This window comes from Carcharodon carcharias, chromosome 19, assembly GCF_017639515.1.
Source record: "Carcharodon carcharias isolate sCarCar2 chromosome 19, sCarCar2.pri, whole genome shotgun sequence".
Classification (NCBI taxonomy): Eukaryota; Metazoa; Chordata; class Chondrichthyes; order Lamniformes; family Lamnidae; genus Carcharodon; species Carcharodon carcharias.
Window position 1 is genome coordinate 90,807,982 of NC_054485.1, and position 5,899 is coordinate 90,813,880.

The window sequence follows — 5,899 nt, forward strand, 5'->3', positions numbered from 1 at the left end:
TGCACGATACTTCTCAAGCGAGCATGTTTCTCGGTCTTTTGTGATCGCTGGGATTATCCCAAATCGGCCTTGGGTACTCTGAAAACAAACTGATTTACTCCGTGATAAAAGCAAATTACTGCGGATGCTGGAAATCTGAAGCAATAACAACAATAGCTGGAAAAACTCAGCAGGTCTGACAGCATCTGCGGAGAGGGACACAGTTAACGTTTCGAGTCGGAATGATTCTTCATCAGAACTAAGACATATAGAAATGAGAAGAAATATGAGCTGGTTGAGGCGGTTGGGACAGGTAGAGCTGGATGGAGGACCTGTGATAGGTGGAGGCAAAGAAGAGTTTGCCAAAGGTGTCATAGACAAAAGGACAAAGGGATGTTGACAGTGGTGATACTATCTAAGGAATGTGCTAATGGTGACATTAAGGATAGAAAGCAGGACCAGCAGGTGACAGGTAACCCTAGTGGGGGTGGGGTGGGAGGAAGGGATAGAAATAAGCTAAAAGGTGGAGATAAAACAATGAATGGAAATACATTTAAAAATAATAGAAATAGGTGGGAAAAGAAAAATATATATCTAAAAAAGTATATTTTAAAAATATAAATTATTGGGAAAAGGGGGATCGGAAAGGGGGTGGGGATGGAGGATGAAGTTCATGATCTGAAGTTGTTGAACTCAATATTCAGTCCGGAAGGCTGCAGTTTACTCCGCGAGTCAGTTTAATGTGTGGAGACAGGAAACGCGCTCTGCAGAAGTTGACATAATTGCTTTTATCTCAAAAGTTCTGCAGATGACCCGAATATGGGTCGGCAACCCTGGTACTTAGTCTGTGTTTGTTAAAATATTTAATTGCACCATCCTACAAACATTGATATGCTTTCCATCATGGTTTATGAACTTAAAATAAAAACAAAATACTGCGGATGCTGGAAACCTGTAACAAAAACAGAAAATGCTTGAAAAACTTGAGAGAAAAACGGAATTAATGTTTCCAGTCTGTATGACTCTTCAGTTTATTAATTTACTGTAACTATTTGGAGCCAAAAATGTTGGGAGGGGCGGCGTGGTGGTGAGAGGTGCTGGGTGGTGGGAGGGAAGACCGTCATAGAGTTATACTGCACAGAAACAGGCCCTTCGGCCTATCGTGTCCGTGCTGGCCATCAAACACTTCTGATTCTGATCCCATTTTCCAGCACTTGGCCCATAGCCCTGAATGCTATGGAGTTTCAAGTGCTCATCTAAATACTTCTGTCAGGGGACCATGCGGTACCTTATGGGGCCAGCCTAGTACTGAGACACATGCGCTTACACATACAGGCACATGGATACACACAAATAAGAGACAGACAAACACCCAAGCACATGTGTGGACAGACAGATACAACTTATATTAATATGGCGCCTTTAATATCCCAAGTTGCTTAATTCACAGGAGTAGATATAGAAAGGGACACAGACACAGAAACACCCCCCCACATGCAGACACATGACAGTCAGAATATACATGGCCACAACATTACTGACATTCCACACTGACAATAAAAATGCACTAACATGTTTAGAATGGAGGTGGAAATGCGATTGTGTTTAACTCTAATTCTTTAATTCTTCTTCACAAGACAGTGCAGAAAGTGTCAGGAGACCGTGAGACGCTTTAAAAGGAAATGGGGGAGAGGGGCTGCAAGGAGACATTTGCATTTCATTATGAGACGAGTGACACTCAGACACACACACACACACACACACACACACACACACACACACACACACACATACAGACTAAACAAACCATACTGATATAATTAAAAATCCACTAAGGGACTCATTGAGAATCCATATTCTGTGCCTAGTCCTGTGTTGGGGGTTTATTGTTTAATATTTCAAACTGCAGTGACATTCCAGACAAGCGCAAGGTTTAAAATTAACCAAAAAATGGCTCAAAACATTGTTGTCCTGGGGGTAACACATTAAAGGACAGGAAGAATCAGAAAGGTGTCCTGTCCTGGGATTAACATATCAAAGGACAGGCCTCCTGGGAGCAGATTGAGAGACATCTCAACATGCCAGGGGTGGAGTCTGCAAACTACTCATTCAGGATATATCTGACCAGGAATCCAATCATAAATCCACTCAAGAGAGTGGAGCTAGTCCCCACTCTGGTTCAATGTGTGTGTGTTCCCTCTGTCTCAATCTGCTTTATAACTGACTTGTTTGTATTTGGATGTTGCTGAGCTGTAACTGAGAGTGAATCATTGGCTCTTGTGCTATTTTGTTTGAAAATGTTTTTGCTTTCTGTTTCAATGAAATTAATTTTCTCCCCACCCCTCAAGGAATTTTTATTTTGAAATCTGCAATGTGAAGATCCAGATTGGGACGAGGACTCTTCCTCTTCAGGAGCTTCCTCCAGAGGGGATGGACTGAGACCTTCTCAAAATGCTGCGTCCCATGGGCCCACGTGAGTTTGTGTCTGTTTCTTACCCCGAGATTTCATTTTCTCATTTCTAAACATTTCTAAATGGCCATTACAAAAAGTGCAATCAGATTCAACATTTACAGATGGATCACAAGGTGCATCAATACAATCAATGAATATTATTTCAATATGGCCAATGCAGACAATCAGACAATGGTATTGGAGTTATTAGCATACATCATGTTGCACTCTGAGGTGCTTCAATACAATGATAATAAATTAGTATTCAATGCATACATTCATTGTGAGCCGTATAGCTCGAGGGGTCTATAGCTTTCCCAGCCCCTTGGTGCACTGTGGTAGAACGGTCTTAGACAGTGACCTTGGCAAGGTAGTCTAAGGTCGCAACACAATGCATAGTAGATTTAATGCTACGCACATTTATGGATACAATCTTTACACCCATTTTAAAGCACTTAGTCGCTTACCAAACCTGTTGACTTTGAGTGTTCTCGACCTTTGGTCTGCTCCTGCATACCCATAGCGTTCACAAACTACCTCACTTTGGATGGGCTGAGGAAACTGTCCTGAACCTCCCCATTGCAGATATTCCACTCAGGTGGCATCTGGGGGTTTGTGGAATCAACAAGATTTGAATTGTTCTCTGTTGGAGAAGTCTCTCTGATCCTCACCCCCTCTGGGGCATTGCTGCTCCTGGGTTCCCGGAGCTGGGGTGCGCTGAGCGCTTCACTGCTCCCAGATTCCTGAGGCTGGGATGCACTGGCCTCTTCGGGTTGCGGGCAAAGTTGGGGTGCGCTGATCTCGTCATTGTCTCCAATGTTCTGGAACTCGGGTGTCTCATCGTTCAATCCCTAGCGTTTTGCCGCTTCTTCTGTAGGTGCCGCCTTTGCCCTTCATTGTCTGAAGAGTAGCTGCCCTTGTCATCCTTGTCGGATGGGAGACGCCTCTTGCCACTTATTTGGGAAATGGCTTGGTCCCTTCTTAGCCCCTTCTTCCTTTTGGCTCTCTTCACCAGCTGCCACTCCCCCTGCTGATTTTCCGCTGCTTCCTCCTCCATTGATTCGCTCTCCTGAGGAGTGGGAGGTTCGGGGGCAGTGCTGATGATTGGTTGTCTGCTGCCTCAATCTTTTCCTCCACCATGACTCTCTCTGTGTCCTCCTTTGTCCTGTTGTTCTCACTGGGGGCCTTGGTGGTTGGAGGGTTGCAAGTGTCCTTGGTAGTCGTGACATGAAGCATTTCCTCTGCTTTCTCCTCGTTGGCTTTGTCTGCCTGTGCATAAGTGAGGCAGCTTTTGGGTCAGTTCCTGTAGAGCTGGCCTGCCTCGCCACACAGGTTGCAGCACTTGGTCTGTTTGCAGTCCTTTGTCTGGTGCCCTTCCTGTTTGCAGTTCTTGCAGAGGACGGCGCTGCAGTTGGCCACCACATGACCAGATTTGCCGCATGACCGACAAAGTTTGGGCTGCCCAACGAAGACAAGGTAGCCATGGCTTCCCCCGATAGCGAAGCTGGAAGGAGGGTGAAAGCTGGCTCCCTTACCGTCGGTCTTGAGCATGATCTTAACCTGGCGTTTGCATGTCCAAATCCCAAAGGCATCTCTAACCTCAGTGCAGCTCTCAACCTTGTCGAAGTACCTGGTGAGGAAGGTGAGCACATCGGTGACAGGGACGAAGGGGTTGGAGAGATGCACCATCAACACACGGTCCCATTGCAAAGGCAGAGAAAAGAGCGGCTCCACCGTCAGGATCTTCATCTCCGGTTGGTCTGTCTTCTCCTCGAACACCTTCAGGAACTTGATGCAAGCTGCCACTCGCTTGAAAGTCACGTCGAAACATCCAGCGGTGGGGAAGTCTTGTAGGGATTAGATCTCCTCCGCTTCAAATCCACACGCCTTCAACAGGATCCGCTTGATGCAGAAGGCCTGATCCATGGGTGCTCCTCCTTCGCTGTCCTTCACCGTCACCCAGACGATGTTAGATACCCCATGGTATGGGGCTTGATTGGTTATAACCTTCACTTCACGACTACACTTGATCTTAGCCAAAAGGCTGAGAAGCAATCTCTCCACAAATGCTCTCAGACCTGCTGTGCTTTTGCAACCTTCTTTACAATATTCTATTTTTGATTTCTATATCAGGGGAGAGCGCGAACGCAGTCCCCCACTACCACAAATTTTGCAGCCGAGTATCCCGCATTTGGGGACATCGTAGGTGTCAGCACACCCGAAGTGTAATGAGCTAGACTCGTCCTGGGAGAACCTTTTTTTTGAAAAATGTACTTTATTCATAAAATATTTGGAAGAACGTTCCAAACCATTTCAAAATCACCATCACATAAGTACAATCAGATTCAACTTTTACACATGGATCACAAGGTGCATCAATACAATCAGTGAATATTACAGTCATTTCAATATGGTCAATGCAGACAATCAGACAATGGGATTGGAGTTATCAACATACATCATGTTGCACTCTGAGGTGCTTCAATATAATTATAATACAATTAGTTTTCACTGCATACATTCATTCTGAGCTGTACAGCCCGAGGGGCTCTCAACAGTTCCCAGTCCCTCAGTGCACTGTGGCAGAAAGGTCTTAGACAGCGACCCTTCCCCATTGTGCCTTTGCGGCGGCTGCCCCAAGCTTTAGTGTGTCCCTCAACACGTAGTCCTGGACCTTGGAATGTGCCAGTCTGCAACACTCAGTCGGGGACAACTCTTTGCGCTGGAAGACCAACAAGTTTCGGGCAGACCAAAGAGCATCTTTCACCGAGTTGATGATCCTCCAGCTGCAGTTGATGTTTGTCTCGGTGTCCCTGAGAACAACCCATAGAGCACAGAGTCCTGTGTCACAGAACTGCTCGGGATGAACCTTGACAGAATCGACTGCATCTCTCTCCAGAACTTCTTTGCAAAGGCACAATCCACAAGGAGGTGAACAACGGCTTCATCCCCACCACAGCCACCTCGAGGGCAATGTGCAGAGGGGGTGAGACTCCTGGCGTGTTGGAAGGATCTGATGGGGAGGGCCTTTCTCATCACCAGCCAAGTTACATCTTGGTGCTTGTTGGAAAGTTCTGGTGATGAGGCATTCTGCCAAATGACTTTGACAGTCTGGTCGGGGAACCATCCCACAGGATCCACCCTCTCCTTTTCCCACAGGGCCTCTAAGATGTTACGTGCTGACCACTGCCTGATGGACTTGTGGTCAAAGGTGTTTCCCTGCATAAATTTTTCCACGAGTGACAGGTGGTACAGCACAGTCCAACTACTTGGAGCGTTCCGCAGCAGCGTGGCCAGACCCATCCTTCGCAACAGCGGGGACAGGTAGAACCTCAGCACGTAGTGACACTTGGTGTTTGCGTACCGAGGGTCTACGCACAGCTTGATGCAGCCAAACACAAAGGTGGCCATCAGGATGAGGGCGATGTTAGGCACATTTTTTCCCCCATTATCTAGAGGCTTGTACAT

At 46.5% G+C, this 5,899-nt stretch overlaps 1 non-coding gene across 1 annotated transcript; it reads right to left on the reverse strand.

The window, feature by feature from the left end:
* Positions 1-4,561: 4,561 nt before the first annotated feature.
* On the reverse strand, positions 4,562-4,721 carry LOC121292069. The gene has a single exon (XR_005946187.1). It is a non-coding gene; the product is annotated as a U1 spliceosomal RNA (small nuclear RNA).
* Positions 4,722-5,899: the final 1,178 nt, after the last annotated feature.